Raw genomic sequence first — 19579 nt, forward strand, 5'->3', positions numbered from 1 at the left:
GACTATAGCCTGCCAGGCTCCTCTGTCCATAGGATTTTCCAGGCAAGAATACTGGAGTGGTTGCCATTCCCTTCTCCAGGGGATCTTCCTGACCCTGGGTCTCCGGCATTGCAGGCAGATTCTTTAACATCTGAGCCACCGTACATGCTGCCAAATTGTTTGATGGGTAAAAATTTGACGAGGAAAAAAATAATAGAGGAGTATAAATAAAAGTTTGGGGCCACACTAAGTTGGGCGGAAGAGAAGCAAGTTTTCTCATACTGCTGTATGGGATAAGGAGTTTTAACTTGATGTTATCAGCATGAGGGGAGCCACTGCAGGTCCTTGTGAAAGGATAAATAGAAGGAACATGACATTTTAGGGTGATTTCTGAGCCAGCTACACTTACAGTGAACTAAAAGGTACACGGAGGTTAGAGACAGAAGTTTGGCACTGCCCTGCTTAGTCACTCGGTTGTGTCCGACTCTATGTGACCCCATGGACTGTAGCCCACCAGGCTCCTCTGTCCATGGGGATTCTCCAGGCGAGAATACTGGAATTGGTAGCCATTCCCTTCTCTAGGGGATCTTCCCAACCCAGGGATCAAACCTGGGTCTCCTGCATTACAAGCAGATGCTTTACCATCTGAGCCACCAGGGAAGACCCAGAAGTCTGGCTAGGAAGTTGGTATAGTAGGCTTTGGTATAAGTGATGAACGTCTGGGTTAAGGTGAAGGGAGCAGGCATAGTAAAGACACCCGAAACACAGTTACGTACAACATAATAACAGTACCAGTCCTCTGCAAATTCATCAGCAGCAGATTCATTAAGTTTCTCCACAGCTAGGCTCTGACAGAGGGAAGATTTTGATGGGCTTAGTATCCATTCATTTGTGGTGTTTTTTTTTTTTTCCAGCAAAAAGGGGGACCAGAGCTATGCTTCTGCTTAACATTTGGTCATCCCAAAAGCTAACTAGGAATTTTTCCAATTTCCACAGAATAACCTGTTTTTGTTGTTAATGACATGGGGAGCAGCAGTAATCTAGAAATCCTGAAATCAGAAAACCACATCAGAAAATAACCCAGTCCTAGACAATTCACAAATGTCCAAAGTAGGCCCATCTTTGGGATGAGATCATCTTACTTTCTTTACTCATAGTTGTTATTTGTACTGAAGTTTTGGGAATTCTAGTTTTGAAGGAACACAACAAAATCAATTGATCCTTGAACAAAAAGGGAGATTGGAAGAATTTTACACTGTTTTTTTCATTGAAACTCACACTACCTGAAACTCTGATTTCATTTATATGCAATCATTACAAAATATGACAGAGAGGACAGATGAAGAAATGGTAATGACAGCTCAGGAGAACATCGCTGGGTTTCATTGGAAATGTATGGCTTGAGCATGAGGTCAAAGCCAAGAGCATTTTTACTAAACTGTAGACTGAGTTCACAGATGTTATAGAATCACTTTTAAGTTAGAGGAATAATCTTTTCAAAATGCTTGTCTGCACAAGCTTTTAGAACTGTGATATGTCAGCCAAGCATATACCAAATGAGACTTCATTTTTAAGGATAAACATAAGTCCTTCCTTGAGGTGTTGCATGAGTAGGATATTGCAGGCACTTTCATTTGATGCTCCGAGGATATGGAATTGGCATGAATGAGTGATTTTCAAATTTATCTAGTAGAAATGTCAAAACACTGACAGCAAGAATATCTTTCATACCCATGTAAAGAAAATAGCAGAAAAATGGCAAATTAAAAGCAATGAATTCAAATCAAAACTAATCAAAATAGAACTTAGCTATGAAACATTTCAGCCCCCTTCCTAAAAGTCTTAACCATCACAGAAAGAGTTATAAAGACTCAATGAAATCGTGTTTCAAGAGTCCTTCTTACCTCAAATATTTACTCCAGGGACTTCCCTGATGGCCCAGTGGTGAAGAATTTGCCTGCCAATGCAGGAGACACAGGTTCGATCCCTGGTCCAGAAATGAAGATCCCCTGCAGGGCAACTAAACCCTCACACCCTAGAGCCCGTGTTCCACAACAAGAGAAACCACTGCAATGAGAAGACCACGCAGCTCAACAGAGTTGCCCCTGCTACCTACAACCAGCGAAAGCCCACGCGCAGCAATGAAGCCTCAACCCAGCCAAAAATAAAACAGTAGTTTATCATAAGAAATATTTACTCTAAAGTTTAAAACCATCCTCAGATTTCTTTTAAATCATTCCTTTCTCAGTAGAAAATGTGTGCCACAGTTTAAAAACATCTTCCATCACATTAGTTCCTACATATTTCATATATTACCTCAAAAGGAAGAATTGAATCAGTGACTAACAGGGTCTAAGCTAAAAATGATAGAAATCAGTAAATATTTCTACAACTAGTTCAAAGTATAAATATTTTGTTCTGAAAGAATCTTTGTTTTTGCCTAAAGACTAATCTTATCTGTGTGTGTGGATATGTGCTTGGTCATGTCTGACTCTTTGTGACCCTATACACTGTAGCCCACCAGACTCCTCTGTTCATGGGATTCCCCAGGCAAGAATACTGGGGGTATTCCGGACCCAGGGATCAAAACTGGCTCTCCTGCACTGCAGGTGGATTCTTTACCATCTGAGCCACCAGGGAAGCCCAATATTGTCTAATAAACCTTAAATAAAGCAAAACTTTGCTGGCAGAAAACTTCAATTAGTCCCACTCCCTTCCAAAAAAAAAAAAAAAAGTGCTCTCTCTTTCCATCTGTCCCCCTAACTAGGCAGCACAGGGATGTCTGGTTCAAAAGTTTAACACGGTATTTTTATTCCCAGCACACCAAAGAATAACATCCTTTAGTGCTGTCTCAGAAGTCTTGGAGCACCATTCAAACATGTCAGGCTATTTCTTGAAGAACATGTGCTAAAACCCTGGAACTCAACCTCAAAGTCTGTCCTAAAACGCAGCCCAAATATTCAGGCCTTTCCAAACAAAATCAGTTTATGATTAAAATCTCACTAAGACCAGGCCTTTTATTTTGACAAGGAAAAAACACTTGAGGTATTTTCATATGGTCAGGTTTCCAAAAATAGCAGCTTTGGGTGCACATCATCTGGTAAGCTGGCAGCAGCATGATCCCAAACCTCCTCCAGGGAAAACCATGCAAAACCTGGAAAAGGAATCCTAATGTAGGTGAAGGGTCAACAGTGTAATTTCTAACAAGTACCTGCTTCTCCGTGCAGTGGAGAAATCAAGAGTGAAGGTTTGAATCTGGTGAACCTAGATTCAAACTCTACCAGGACCCAACCCTAGAATCTTCTCCCTTCCTAAACTGAAGTTGTGCTTTGACAGAAGAAAAAAACCGACCCTACTACAGGTACACAAAAGCTCACAGGTATTCCTTCCCCAAAATGGTTCCATGATCCAATGCTTACAAATAGCTTACAAATAGCTGTGAAAAGAAGAGAAGGGAAAGTCAAAGGAGAAAAGCCAAGATATACCTATTTGAATGCAGAGTTCCAAATAATACCAAGGAGAGATAAGAAAGCCTTCCTTGGGGATCAATGCAAAGTAATAGAGGAAAACAATAGGATGGGAAGGAGTAGAGATCTCTTCAAGAAAATTAAAGATATCAAGGAACATTTCATGCAAAATGGGCACAATGAAGGACAGAAATATGCTTGAGGCAGAAGATATTAAGAAGAGGTGGCAAGAATACACAGAAGAACTATACAAAAGAGATCTTCATGACCCAGATAATCATGAAGGTGTGATCACTCACCTAGAGCCAGACATCCTGGAATGCAAAGCCAAGTGGGTATTAGGAACAAATATGAACAAACTACAAACAAAGCTAGTGGAGGTGATGGAATTCCAGTTGAGCTATTTCAAATCCTAAAAGAGAATGCTGCGAAAGTGCTGCACTCAATATGCCAGCAAATTTGGGAAACTCAGCAGTGGCCACAGGACTGGAGGTCAGTTTTCATTCCAATCCCAAAGAAAGGCAATGCCAAAGAATGCTCAAACTACCACACAATTGCACTCATCTCACATGCTAGCAAAGTAATGCTCAAAATTCTACAAGCCAGACTTCAACATTACATGAACCATGAACTTCCAAATGTTCAAGCTGGATTTAGAAAAGGCAGAGGAACCAGAGATCAAATTGCCAACATCCATTGGATCATCAAAAAAGCAAGAGTTCCAGAAAAACATCTACTTCTGCTTTATTGACTATGCCACAGCCTTTGACTGTGTAGATCACAACAAACTGTGGAAAATTCTTCAAGAGATGGGAATACCAGACCACCAGACCTGACTCCTGAGAAATCTGTATGCAGGTCAAGAAGCAACAGTTAGAACTGGACATGGAACAACAGACTGGTTATAAATCAGGAAAGGAGTATGTCAACGCTGTATATTGTCACCTTGCTTATTTAACTTATATGCACAGTACATCATGAGAAATGCTGGACTGGATGAAGCCCAAGCGGGAATCAAGGTTGCCGGGAGTAATATCAATAACCTCAGATATGCAGATGACACCACCCTTATGGCAAAAAGCAAAGAAGAACTAAAGAGCCTCTTGATGAAAATGAAAGAGGAGAGTGAAAAGTTGGCTTAAACTCAACATTCAGAAAACTAGGATCATAGCATCTGGTCCCATCACTTCATGGCAAATAGATGGGGAAACAATGGACACAGTGACAGACTTTATTTTTTGGGGCTCCAAAATCACTGCAAATGGTGACTGCAGCCATGAAATTAAAAGACATTTGCTCCTTGGAAGAAAAGTTATAACCAACCTAGACATCATATTAAAAAGCAGAGACATTGCTTTACCAACAAAGGTCTGTCTAGTCAAAACTATGGTTTTTCCAGTAGTCATGTATGGATGTGAGAATTGGATTATAAAGAAAGCTGAGTTCTGAAGAATTGATGCTTTTGAACTGTGGTGTTGGAGAAGACTCTTGAGAGTCCCTTGGACTGCAAGGAGATCCAACCAGTCCATCCTAAAGGAAATCAGTCCTGAATATTCATTGGAAGGCCTGATGCTGAAGCTGAAACTCCAATACTTTGGTCACCTAATGTGAAGAACTGACTCATTTGAAAAGACCCTGATGCTGGGAAAGATTGAAGGTGGGAGGAGAAGCGGACAACAGAGGATGAGATGGTTGGATGGCATCACCGACTCTATGGACATGAGTTTGAGTAAGCTCCGGTAGTTGGTGAAGGACAGGGAAGCCTGGCGTGCTGCAGTCCATGGGGTCACAAAGAGTTGGACACCACTGAGCAACTATCTGAACTGAACTTATCCAATGCTTTCAGGAAACTCTGGGTCAAATGTTTTAAATGTTTCCTTTCTTGCAGGATTTCTCAGAGCCTTTAATATGTTAATATATGATGAAGATTGCTCATTTCCTAACTTCTTTGACCATGGGTGCTCTTGTACTGCCACACTTATTAACATCTCACTAAAGGATTTCACTGGCTTCCCAGGTGGCTCAGTGTTAAAGAATTCACTGTCAACGCAGGAGTCCACGGTTTGATCCCTCGGTCGGAAAGATCCTCTGGAGAAGGAAATGGCAATCCACTCCAGTATTGTTGTCTAGAAAATTCCATGGACAGAGGAGCCTGGCAAGGTATAGTCCATGGGGTCGCAAAGAGTGGGACATAACGGATCAAGTCCACAGAAAAAAATTTCACTAGATAGTGAAATCTTTTTTGAGTTTAGGAAGAATCTAACTATTTAACTATTCATCTATTTCACACAGGACCAACCCTAGAATGCTAAACAATGCCACACTTGTTCTCCTTCCTCTAGTTCACTTTCTCATGGTCCTAAATTTGAGGACTTCCCTGGTGACTCAACTGGTAAAGAATCCACCTGCAATGCGGGAGACCTGGGTTTGATCCCTGGGTTGGGAAGATTCCCTGGAGAAGGGAATAGCTACCCCCTCCAGTATTCTGGCCTGGAGAATTCCATGGACTGTATAGTCCATGGGGTCGAAAAGAGTCGGACACAATTGAGCGACTTTCACTTTCACTTTCAAACTTGAGGGATGTCTATTGTCCCTCCCCACAATCCCCTCTTCCCTACAGTGGTATTTAACTCAAAATCAGAGCCAGAGAAATTTCAACTGGCCCTTGAGGTCCTCTGCCCATAAGACTCTGGGGATCTTCCTGCAAGCAGCGTCCTGGATCTGCCAAAAGTTTCCCACATCTCCTGAGAGACAAACGTATAAGACATAGATAGTTGGAGCTAATGTAGTAACGAAGAAAATGGATATAATCACGTTTACTCTCATAAAATGGAAGCGATTATTTTTATTTTCACATCATTGTCAGCCCTTTTTATATATCACCATGCACAGACACTTAATAAATACTTCTTACTATTATAATGATTGAATCCACAAATCCATCTACATGAAACTGAATCCATAGTTTCAATCCAGCAATTAAATTTCTGAACCACAGAGATATGGAGTGACATGTCAAGTGGGAAGATGTGGGAGCAAAGAGAGGTGTTGAAGCAAGCAATTAAGTAAAAGAGTCTGCAGCCCAGATGCACTGGTTTCACAAGTTGAGATTTGCTCCTGCAGGGCCCAGAGCTGACATCATGGGAATGTATATCAAGACCAGCAAGGAGGTTATGTGGCTAAGAACCCCAAACCCGTCTAAAAAGCCCAAGTAAAAGTGTTCATTAGTGAACTAGTGCTGTCAGGTATAAGAAGACAAGAGAACATTCTAGATTAGCCAGAAATGTGAGCAATGACAAGGAAAGGGGGTCAAATATGAAAAGAAAGAATAGGAAGGAGTTAAAATGGCAGAGGTTATCCCAATTTGGTACCATCAGAATTTCTGCTCTCTGGAAAGATTTATGACGTTTGCATCTGTTTTTAAGAGTGACAGCTTCTGTGGGTCCCACACTTCCTGGAAAGAGTATCCTCAGGCCCTGTTGGTTTAAGATGGGACAACAAAACATTAGCAACCTCAAAGCACCAGCTGATGCTACCAACTCCAAGTCTATCTGGAGACCCCACTGAAAGGAAAAAGAGTCAGCATGACTTATGAAGCAGCTCTCAGGCTATCTACCCCAAGGAAGAGGAGACTCTAGAGAGAGAGGCACTTAATTCCCATTTATAGCTCCTCAGTTCAGTTCAGTTCAGTTCAGTCGCTCAGTCGTGTCCGACTCTTTGAGACCCCATGAATCGCAGCACGCCAGGCCTCCCTGTCCATCACCAACTCCCAGAGTTCACTCAAACTCACATCCATCGAGTCAGTGATGCCATACAGCCATCTCATCCTCTGTCGTCCCCTTCTCCTCCTGCCCCCAATCCCTCCCAGCATCAGAGTCTTTTCCAATGTGTCAACTCTTCGCATGAGGTGGCCAAAGTACTAGAGTTTCAGCTTTAGCATCATTCCTTCCAAAGAACACCCAGGGCTGATAGCCCCTAGTCAACCTTAATTCAAAGTTGAAATTAGGGCAAACAGTTCCCAGATATGACAACCTTTTGAAGGATGCAGTATTCTAGGGGCGGTAATTAATAAGAAAAGTTTGCTGCTTACTGCCTCTCGGAATTCGAAGCATTTTTATCTCTGGTCTTCAAGGTCACATCTGTAAGAAAAGAGGAGCAAGAGAGATAATGAAGTTGAAGGTGCCTTGAAACTGGCAATACAACACAGGAAAGGTCTGTTTAAGACAAGCCACATACAACCTTTATGATGTGTGTGTGTGCATGCTCACTGTCATGTCCGACTCTTCGAGAGCCTGCCAGGCTCCTGTGTCCATGAGATTTCCCAAGCAAGAATACTGGAGTGAGTTGCCATGCCCTCCTCTCAGGGATCTTCCCCACCCAGGGATTGAACCCGAGTCTCTTGTGTCTCCTGCCTTGCTGGCAGATTCTTTACCACCAGCACGACCTGGGAAGCCTGTAACCTTTATGATAGCTCTTACTATTGAGTGACTGCAGCCATCCTTAGGCAACCTAATAGACTCAATTCCCTCTCACATCCTCCAGAAATGCCAAAACCATCCTGCGTTTAATCAAAAGACCTATGTTTATTCAACATACTTAGCTCTAGAAAGATAATCCAGGGAACCCAATGCCTTCTTTACTCTGTGTAGCCACTTGCATTTTCTTACTTATGTTTTTACTTTCTATGTGTCCAATTTTATTTTCAATGATTGACCTGGATTTTTGGTTTTAATAGCCTAAATATCAGATTTTGTTAGTTCAGCTGTATAGTTAAAATGTTCTTACGCTTTTGCTCTTAATTAATGGATACCATTCAACAATGAAGGATTCTGTTTAATCTTTCTTTTTAAATGAGTTTTAAATTATTCTTTGTTTGCACACGGCCCAAGAGAAGCTTTTCTGGGGGGCTGGTAGACAAAGTGGTACAAGTTCACTTCCCTTAATAGACAAAGATTCCCTGTGATGGTAAAAGAAAGAATTTCCCCACCTGGTAGTTATTTAGGAAACTGATTTTTAACCTACTCACAGGATTTTTATACTTATATTAAATTCCACCTTTGTTAGTTTTGACCTGGTAATTCAGCCTGGACATCCATTTTTAAATGAAGGGTTTTTTTTTAAGACTTTCAAAAAAGTAAAGATATAAAAAGTCAAAAGAAGGTCTAGTCCTCTCTTTCCCAGACTCTAACGTGCCACAGCCAGAAAACACAGTTTTTTTATCTACTCCAAACTCAATTTGGAGGAATACCCTCAAAATCTGCCTTCTCAGCACTATGTATCCAGATATGATATTAGTCTGAAAATAACCCCAAAAAGCCAGATGCTGTTTTGACCGTCTACATGCTTCAGAGTTGATGGGGACATCAAATAGAGCCCAGCCCCCAAACACGCACACCTTGGCCTGTAGACTATAAAAATTTATTAGGTGAGCCCACTTTAGAGTATTGCTGAATTCTTTAGCTGGCAGTGATCTTGGTTTCCATCAGGGACAAGCTGCCTTAAAATAAGGCCCTTGAAAGGACTTACTCCAGACCCTCAGGGAAAGGAGCTGCCAAGTAATTTCAGGGGAGAATTCAGTTGCTCCGGAAACAGGTTTTGACAATGGCTCTGTGTGCCAAAGGGCTAAGCTCGTGAGGGCACCAGGTTCCCGCCCCTCAAGGATACTTGAGGCTCTGCTCTCCAAACAGATGACTTCATTCTGACAACAGGGCTTTTTCTTTTTTTTCCAAGAAGCTGCCAGTTCATACACATTATAAAGTAAATTCTCTCGTTGACACTGGAGTGGCAGGAACTACAAACACTGCTTTTTAAAAAGTGTGTGAGTTGGAAAAGATAAGCTGGAAAAGGAACAGAATTTCTCCCCAAAAGGATTTGTGGTAACCACGGAAATGAATCACCCAATCAGCAATCACTTTGTCAGCCCCAGTATTGATTAAGAAGGTATGTGGAGTTATGTGAAACGACTCTAGCTCAGGAAACTTTACCTCAGGCTGAGTAAGGTGCTTTAAAAACATGGGTCCCAGAAATATTGAAACCTTCTCTTCCCTTCACCCTTCAAGAAACCACATTTACTAAAAGAAGAAAAAGATAACCAGTCCCTATTCAACAGCTCACCAGTTTTTAACATCCCATGCCCGCATCTTCCAAGGGGCACCAGAGGACAGAGGTATGGGCACAGAGAAGTCTTTTACGCAATTATTCTTCTTTCACTGCTAACACTGAGGAGTAAGAGCAATCAACTTCTTCCCGGTTATGTTCAGCCTGAGTCCGCATAAGCCATGGCTGTAAACACACCTCAATAACATAGAGAAAATGAGAGTTTGGACATGGTAAGGCTACTTTATCACCCACCACCTTAAACCTTTGATTCCTTTCTCTACGTCAGAGGTTCTCAACTTTTCCTATAGAAGTCCAGATGGCATATATTTTAGGTTTTGCAGCCTGCATGTGATCCTCCTCCTCCCCTTCTTCTTCCTCCTTCTCCTCTTCTCCTTCTTTTTAAAACACTCACTGACTCGATGAACATGAGTTTGAGCAAGTTCCAGGAGCTGGTGATGGACAGGGAAGCCTGGTGTGCTGCAGTCCATGGGGTTGCAAAGAGTCAGACACAACTGAGTGACTGAACTGAACTGATAGTGTAAAAACCATTCTTAGCTTGCAGATTTGATTCATGGACCTTAATTTGTTGACCCCATTCTACATTACATCACAGAAGTTCTGACATATCAGAATGTAGGTCACTACTTAATCCAAGTTTCAGACGACCAAGCAAGCACACTTTCAGAACTACCTCAAGCTCGTTAAGCTAACACACTAAATCCAGAAGCTCTGGTGAATGCACCAATACCAACAAATTCAGCCTGACATCACATTATATTCCATTCTCCTCAGACTGAGACACTTGGAATTTATTCCCACACATGCTCCATACTCCCCAGGTTTCACATGATAAAAATTAACTAAATCATGCTATTCTTTTAGAATATATACTCTCTCTTCACAGGTCAGACTTATATCTGTACTCCCGTACATGGTGGGATCTGATTAGCTACGCACCTCAGATCAGATCAGATCAGATCATTCGCTCAGTCGTGTCCGACTCTTTGCGACCCCATGAATCACAGCACGCCAGGCCTCCCTGTCCATCACCAACTCCCAGAGTTCACTCAGACTCATGTTCATCGAGTCAGTGATGCCATCCAGCCATCTCATCCTCTGTCGTTCCCTTCTCCTCCTGCCCCCAATTCCTCCCAGCATCAGAGTCTTTTCCAATGAGTCAACTCTTCCCATGAGGTGGCCAAAGGACTGGAGTTTCAGCTTTAGCATCATTCCTTCCAAAGAAATCCCAGGGCTGATCTCCTTCAGAATGGACTGGTTGGATCTCCTTGCAGTCCAAGGGACTCTCAAGAGTCTTCTCCAACACCAGAGTTCAAAAGCATCAATTCTTTGGCGCTCAGCCTTCTTCACAGTCCAACTCTCACATCCATACATGACCACAGGGAAAATCCATAGCCTTGACTAGACGAACTTTTGTTGGCAAAGTCATGTCTCTGCTTTTCAATATGCTATCTAGGTTGGTCATAACTTTCCTTCCAAGGAGTAAGGGTCTTTTAATTTCATGGCTGCAGTCACCATCTGCAGTGATTTTGGAGCCCAAAAAAAGAAAGTCTGACACTGTTTCCACTGTTTCCCCATCTATTTCCCATGAAGTGATGGGACCGGATGCCCCTAGGGGCCATGAAAACTGAGGCTGGATGGAACTGGCAGAATAAAATATTCTCACGGGACAACAGGGTCAGTTGAGATTAAATAGAGTTTTCAGGGAAGGGAGAGACCATCTCAGACTTGGGAGGAGGAGCTCATTTTGCCAGAAAGGAAGTTTCAGGGACATTTGAGAGGAATTCAGAAATTTCAACTTTTTCTGAGTCCATCCAGATTGTTCTCATTCCAAATCTCATAGTCCCACTCCTTCCCAATCAAGTTCCTAATTTTCATGTAAGAAATGTGGCAAGTCTGTGATTTGCATTGTAATTTTGCAACACACACAATTACATTTTGCATTTGGCTTTCAGTGATATTTGAAAATTAGGTGGCTCAGTGGTAAAGAATCTGCCTTCCAATGCAGGAGACACAGGAGATATGGATTCAATCCCTGGGTCAGGAAGATCCCCTGGAAAAGGAAATGACAACCCACTCCAATATTCTTGCCTGGGAAATCCCGTGGACAAAAAAGCCTGGCAGGCTACAGTCCATGGGGGTCACAAGAATTGGACACGACTTGGCAACTAAACCACCGCTACCACCACACCCAAGGTTCCTTCATAATCTGCAGTACCGCATCCACAGATTCAACCAACCAGGAACCGTGTAGTACTGTAGCACTTACTATTGAAAAAAATCCACGTATAAGTGGAACCATGTAGTTCAAAGTTCAAACTCATGCTATTCAAGGGCCAACTATGTTTTTCCTTGGAAAGGAACTTAGTGCTGTGTTCAAGGCCAAGAATTCAATACAAGAATTCCATCATTTGTTCTGTTTGATAGGACCTTTCTTATTAGAAACATTCTCTTCATCGAAGGAAGGAAAGAAAGAAGAAAGGGGGATGGGGGAAGTAAGGGAAATTACACCAAATATTTAAACAGAAAGGGCTTAATATAGGGAATTGGTTTCACAGGCATTGGAGGAATGAAAGAAAAAAGAAAAAACTAAAGATAACCTAAAGATGATAACGAAAGGAAGAATCTACAATGCTGAACTGATTCAGTTCAGTTCAGTCGTTCAGTCGTGTCCGACTCTTTGTGACCCCACAAATGCCAGGCCTCCCTGTCCATCACCAACTCCCAGAGCTTGCTCAAACTCATGTCCATTGAGTTGATGAAGCCATCCAACCATCCCATCCTCTGTCATCCCCTTCTCCTCCAGCCTTCAATCTTTCCCAGCATCAGGATCTTTTCCAATGAGTTGGTTCTTTGCATCAGGTGGCCAAAGTATTGGAGTTTCAGCTTCAGCATCAATCCTTCCAATGAATATTCAGGACTGATTTCCTTGTGATTAGGTGAAGAAAAAAAAAGGAAGTGGTTGGGATTATCAAAACCTAGAAACTCAGAAGAGGAATACTTGTTAAGCTGGCTAGGGCTTAGCCCTCTGAGGAGACAATATTTTCCGGCTGATGATAAAAACCTGAAAATCTCAGAGAAGGATGTCCATGGTCCTAGGAAAGGGGCAACATCTGGCTACCAACTGTATCTCTGAGCAGGTGAGATACAGCTGGTTCTGCCAAAACTAGAAGAAACCAAAGGCAATAGTAAACATCCAAAGTCAAGTCAACACTGACAAGACTAAATAAAAACAAGAAAGAAACCTTTATTCCTCTGCCCTCCCTTTCAGTCTTACGATAAAAATTAACAGGATGCACAGGAAGTCAGCTGGCAAGAGAGTCTGGATATGTGTTTGGCAGAATTCTAACTTCAGCCTCACAGGACAGAGTATAAGGTTGTGGGTTTGGGCCTCAGAGTCAATAAATAAATGATCGCCACCGATAGCAGTAAGTTTCTCAGTTCTTTCTGTTTAAAATGAACTGGGTGGCTTCTGTGATGACTTTCAACTTTTTATACCTTTCCTGTTCAACATTTTACAATCCCATTCCTCTCTGTCACACCGAGATCCACATTTCAGACAGAAGAACTGGGCCTACAAGTCTTATCCATATGACACCTATGAATGACCACAATTTAACTTGAATTTTCTTCCTTTTTAAAAATATTTATTTATTTATTTGACTGCCCCAGGGTTTTAGTTGCGGCTTATGGGATCTAGTTCCCTGACCAGGAATCAAACCCGGACCTCCTGCACTGGGAATGCAGAGTCTTAGCCATTGGAACACCAAGGAAGTCCCCTAACTTGAATTTTCTCACCTTGGTTCTCTTCTTGGTTTCAGCAGGTAGATATTAATACTCAGATCTGTTACCTCAACCATCAAAATGTGTTTCCTAAAATATTTGCTAAATATAATATACATATGTGTGTTATGGGTGTTAGTCACTCAGTCACGTCCGACTCTGCAACCCCATGGATGTAGCCCACCAGGCTCATCTATCCATGGGATTCTCCAGGCAAGAATACTGGAGTGAGTAGCCATTTCCTTCTGCAGAGGATCTTCCTGACCCAGGGATCAAACCCAGGTCTCCTGCATTACAGCCAGATTCTTCACCTTCTGAGCCACTAGGGAAGTCCAGACTATACATATAAATACCACAAAAAAGATAAAACAAGGCCAGAGGGGAGGGACAGGTTCATAGCATACCCTATGGAATAAGTCCTGGGATATTCAAAAAGCAAAATTATTGTATCTATAATATATAATATTACTGTGTAAAAAAACATATTAAGCTGAGGCATTATGTACCAGGCACTAAGTTATTTACATGTATTAATTCATCACACGCTTCTACCCTTTACAATGGAAATTAATATCCCTATATTACAAATGAGGGAATTGAGAAACTAGCTTTCATTAGTTTCATCTATATACGAACATTGTAAATATAATTTACACACCTATAGTGCATCTATATTTAAGTAAATAGGTATATGTATGTACATTTAACTTTCTAGGCCCACCCAGCTAAAGAACCCAACAGCTTGACAATGTTGCATTGTGTGATGGATATCAGACACAGAAAGAGCCTCTGGCCCTTTCTTTGGTCCATTTCCAGTGAAAACAGAGCGTAATGAGCTTGCTATAGACTCTGATTCCAGAACTTTTAGAGGCTGGAGATAGTGATGATCTGTCTGTGAGGCCTGTATGTTTATCATTTCTCAGAAGCCAGCTAGCAGACCAGGCCATCTGCCAGTACACGGTTAGCGCCTTTATGTCAACTGCTTTGTCAGCCAGGTACTGTGGCATTTCCTAAGTCATAGCTTAAAACATAAAACCACAATGCAAAGCCAAGATAGCAATAAGAGACCTTTCTACATACCACACACTAGTAGCTCTGTGAAAAGGCATGTGACACATTTTGTGTACTGTAATTGGTGTCCAGAGCAGTACAGCGCCTCTGATCTGATGTGTCTCTCCCCCATCTGTTTTGAATTTATATGCTGTAGACAAGAACAGAGTGGGTGAGAAAATGAAGGATATTTTGATATTTGTTCAGAGAAAATAAAGCCAAGTTTCCTCCAAACCATTTTGGTGTCCTGTTCAGTGGGCAAAGGACATATGAAATTAATTCATCTCTAAGAGTCTAGTTTTTCTTATTAGAAATTCTAAATTTCTAAAAATTAAGCTAAGAGGATTTTTTTTCAGTTAACCAGTCTTCAAATAAAACTGTATATGCCTACAAAGACTAATGGAAAAGGATTATTCCATTATCTTCAGATTCAATTTTATATTTCTAGTACATGATATAGTAACCGATACTTGCCTTCCCAATATAAAATACTTCTAGTACATGATATAGTAACTGGTACTCGCCTTCCCAATGTAAGCCATTCTTTTAAAGGACAAAATATATGAAACAATTCTTTTCAAACATGGGCTGCAGACCACCCAGGACTTGATTTGAGAAAGGAAGGAAACAAATTAAATAAATCCTTAAAAATAACCCTGGTTTCTACCTGGAGACTAGAGTATATAAAAGCAAAGCTCAGGGTCTCAATGAATTAAGGAGACAATATTAGAGTTTGGAGGTCAAAATACCAGGGAGGAGAGAGACATACACAGAGAAAGAACTCTAGAAGTCTGCATAGGTGGCCCCTTGAGTCTTTGACAAAATATCCATTTCTGTGTGAAGTGTCGTTAAGACACCACAAAACCAGGCGAAGAATAACTGCCAGTGAAAGAACAACGAATGAGTTGCTGTATGCTGAACAATTCCCAGAACTCATACAGGGCTGGGAGGCATCCAAGTTCTAACCAGTTGTGGTGGAGAAATCTCACTGAACAAGCAGGCCAGTTAGAAGAGACTCAGAAGTATTAGGGCTAAATTACATTAGGGTGAAGCCACTGCAGACCTTCACTAAAAAAACAAACCTCAAAAGAATCAAGATGATCTAAAAGAACTTAATTCTCTGGCCAAAAAAATTCAACACTTTTTTAAGAAGAAACCAAAATCCACTTAACAACATGACAATCACAATGTCCAGTGTCCTGTCAAAAATTATTAGCCCTACACAACATTGTAAATCAAAAACACTCCAATAAAAAATTCTCTTAAAAAAGTATTAGCCCTGCTAAGAAGTAGGAAAATGGGACCTGTAGTCAGAGCGGGGCTGGGGAATGACAGGGATGGTGGGGGGAGTAAGTCAGCAGAAACACACATAGTAATTACAGAGGTGATGGAATTCACAAAAGTTTTTAAAGTGATATTCTACATATGTTCAAAGATTTCAAAGAAAATACAAACAAAAGAAAGAAATTGAAGATATAAAAGAGAATCAAGTGGAATTTTTGCAGCTGAAAAATACATTATCTGAAATAAAAATTTATTGAATGAGATTAATAGCAGATTACACTAGAAAAGATCAGTGAATTTGGAGACATAAAAATAGAAATTATGAAATAATGGCCAAAATGTTTCAAAATTTAATGAAAAATATAAACCTTTAGATCACAATACAGCTTTCAGAGTATAAACACAAAGAAAAACACATTCAGGTACATCACATTTAAATTGTTGAAAGCTGGAAATAGAGAGAAAACTTTAAAAGTAGCCAGAGGGAAAAAACACACATTTAATATAGAAGAACAAAAATAAGAAAATCACTGACTTCATATCAGAAACAAAATGGCCAACTGAATGACATTTTTTAAAGAACTGAAAGGACGGGTAAAAAGTAAATCTAGGATTCTATATCCATCAAAAATATTTTTCAAAATAAAAATAAAATGAAAGCATTTTCAATGCAGGTTGAGAGAATTTATGATCAAGAGATACAAATTACAATAAATATGAAAGGGAGTTTTTCAGGTTGAAGGAAAATGATAACAGGAGGAAATTCAGATTTGCAAAAGGAACAAAGAATTCCAGAAATGCTGAGGATACAATTAAATACAAAACAGATTTTTACATTTTAAAAATTCTAAAAAAGTTAACATATGGTTCAAAACAAAAATGATAACAATGAATTGAGAGATCTATAATACACATAGAAGTTTTATAGTTTTAGCTTCTATTTCTAGATTTCAGCATCTATTCTAGGTCATTTGCTTTGTAGCATTGTAAGTTTTTAAAATATCCACCAATCTCTTTTTAAAAGCTTCCTAAGATCTTGGATCTATAGATTCGTTTTAAAATCTGAATCTATAGATAATTCAAAGAAATTGGATCTATTTACAAAATTGAGTCTTTTGACCCATGAACATAGATGTCTACTCATTTAGGGCTTTCAAATTTTGTCCAGTAATAGGAAAGTAGTTTTTATTTTAGAGGTCTTAGACATTTTTCTTAAATTTATGGGTAATTTATGTTTTTTGATACTACTGTGAATTACATTGTTTTCAGGTTTTATTTTGCAATTGTTCATTGGGCTAGTATACAGAATAGAAAAAAAATTTTTAATATTAATTTGCATCTTGCAACCTTGATATATTCACCTATTATAATAGTTTTTATCGTTGATTCTTCAAAATTTTCAATATGTTCAATATTTTCAATGTCATCTGCAAATAAAGCTTTACTTTTTCCTTTCCAATCTGTGTGCCTTCACTATCTTTTTATTGCTTTATTGAGCTGGCAAAGATCTCCATTACAATACTGAATGGAAGTGATGAGAATGTATATCCTTTCCTTATCCCCAGTATTAGGGGGTAAACATTCATCATTTTCTGTAGATGCCATTTAATTGGATTGAGGACTTTCCCTCTACGCCTAGTTTGCCAAGGAACTTAACAAATATATGTGCATGGTTACTGAATTTCTCCAATACTTTTTCTGCATTTATCAGGATGGTCATAGAGTTTTTCTCCTTGATTTTATTTGATACAATGTATTCCATTCATTGCTTTCTAAGGGCAACCAACTTGCTTTCCTGAGATAATTCTCATTTGGTCAGATTGTATTATCTTTTTATATACTGCCAGAAAAACATCTATTTCTGCTTTATTGACTATGCCAAAGCCTTTGACTGTGTGGATCACAATAAACTGTGGAAAATTCTGAAAGAGATGGGAATACCAGACAACCTGACCTGCCTCTTGAGAAACCTGTATGCAGGTCAGGAAGCAACAGTTAGAACTGGACATGGAACAACAGACTGGTTCCAAATAGAAAAAGGAGTACGTGAAGGCTGTATATTATCACCCTGCTTATTTAACTTATATGCAGAATACATCATGAGAAACACTGGACTGGAAGAAACACAAGCTGGAATCAAGATTGCCAGGAGAAATATCAATAACCTCAGATATGCAGATGACACCACCCTTATGGCAGAAAGTGAAGAGGAACTAAAAAGCCTCTTGATGAAAGTGAAAGTGGAGAGTGAAAAAGTTGGCTTAAAGCTCAACATTCAGAAAACGAAGATCATGGCATCCGGTCCCATCGCTTCATGGGAAATAGATGGGGAAACAGTGGAAACAATGTCAGACTTTATTTTGGGGGGCTCCAAAATCACTGCAGATGGTGATTGCAGCCATGAAATTAAAAGACGCTTACTCCTTGGAAGGAAAGTTATGGCCAACCTAGATAGCATATTGAAAAGCAGAGACATTACTTTGCCAACAAAGGTCCGTCTAGTCAAGGCTATGGTTTTTCCTGTGGTCATGTATGGAAGTGAGAGTTGGACTGTGAAGAAGGCTGAGGGCCAAAGAATTGATGCTTTTGAACTGTGGTGTTGGAGAAGACTCTTGAGAGTCCCTTGGACTGCAAGGAGATCCAACCAGTCCATTCTGAAGGAGATCAGCCCTGGGATTTCTTTGGAGGGAATGATGCTGAAGCTGAGATTCCAGTACTTTGGCCACCTCATGCGAAGAGTTGACTCATTGGAAGAGACTCTGATGCTGGGAGGGATTGGGGGCAGGAGGAGAAGGGGACGACAGAGGATGAGATGGCTGGATGGCATCACTGACTCGATGGACGTGAGTCTGAGTGAACTCCGGGAGTTGGTGATGGACAGGGAGGCGTGGCATGCTACGATTCATGGAGTCGTGAAGAGTCAGACGCGACTGAGGGACTGAACTGAACTAAACTGAACTCTATTTTGTAGTGTTTTATTAATGTTTATTGTAAATGTGTTAATAAAGGCTGTTGGTATAAATCAGTCCTGAATATTCATTTTGGTCACCTGATGCAAATGACTGACTCATTGTAAAAGACCTTGATGCTGAGAAAGATTGAAGGAGAAGGGGACGACAGAGGGTGAGATGGTTGGATGGCATCACCGACTCAATGGACATGAGTTTGAGCAAGCTACAGGAGTTGGTGATGGACAGGGAAGCCTGGCGTACTGCAGTCCATGGGGCTACAAAGAGTCAGACACCACTGAACAACTGAACTGACTGACTGACTGATCGGTATATATTATCTTGCTCTGATTTTAGTATTAGGGTAATACTTCTCTCTTGCTCTGTTTTCTGAATAAGTTTGATATTATTTCTTCTTTAAACATACGCTAGAATTTTCCATTGACGGAGAAAGCAATGGCACCCCACTCCAGTACTCTTGCCTGGAAAATCCCATGGATGGAGGAGCCTGGTAGGCTGCAGTCCATGGGGTTGCTGAGAGTTGGACACGACTGAGCGACTTCACTTTCACTTTCACTTTTCATTTTTCATGCACTGGAGAAGGAAATGGCAACCCACTCCAGTGTTCTTGCCTGGAGAATCCCAGGGACAGGGGAGCCTGGTGGGCTGCCGTCTATGGGGTCCCACAGAGTCGAACACAACTGAAGCGACTTAGCAGCAGCAGCAGCAGCAGCAGAATTTACCACTGAAGCCACCCAGGCCTGGAAATTTCTTTGGAGAAAGTTTTTAAGTTTCAGATTTAATGTTGTTAAAAGAATTAGGGGTATTCAGATTTTCAATTTCTTTCTATGCCAGTTTTTGTCATTTATGCCTTTCAAAATATTTGTCTATTTCACCTAGGTTTTTCAATTTTTTTGTTATCAAGTAATATGCAACAGTGTATAATATTCT

At 40.6% G+C, this 19579-nt stretch overlaps 1 long non-coding RNA gene and 1 other non-coding gene across 3 annotated transcripts in view; both read right to left on the reverse strand.

The window, feature by feature from the left end:
* Positions 1-567: 567 nt before the first annotated feature.
* Positions 568-639, reverse strand: TRNAY-GUA (transfer RNA tyrosine (anticodon GUA)). The gene has a single exon. It is a non-coding gene; the product is annotated as a tRNA-Tyr (tRNA).
* Positions 640-6273: 5634 nt separating this feature from the next.
* Positions 6274-19579, reverse strand: part of LOC147363499 (uncharacterized) — a 78056-nt gene continuing 64750 nt past the window's right edge. Inside the window, exons 3-5 of one of the 2 annotated variants that reach the window (XR_015137224.1) lie at positions 14427-14547; positions 7537-7585; positions 6274-6922 (exon numbers count right to left, since the gene is read on the reverse strand). This is a non-coding gene — a long non-coding RNA (uncharacterized LOC147363499). The remainder of the gene's footprint in view (positions 6923-7536; positions 7586-14426; positions 14548-19579) is intronic. The other variant, XR_015137223.1, reaches the window with a different exon arrangement.

This window comes from Bos grunniens, chromosome 11, assembly GCF_055505025.1.
Source record: "Bos grunniens cultivar Pamir isolate PY7600 chromosome 11, Bosgru_T2T1.0, whole genome shotgun sequence".
In the NCBI taxonomy this organism is placed as follows: Eukaryota; Metazoa; Chordata; class Mammalia; order Artiodactyla; family Bovidae; genus Bos; species Bos grunniens.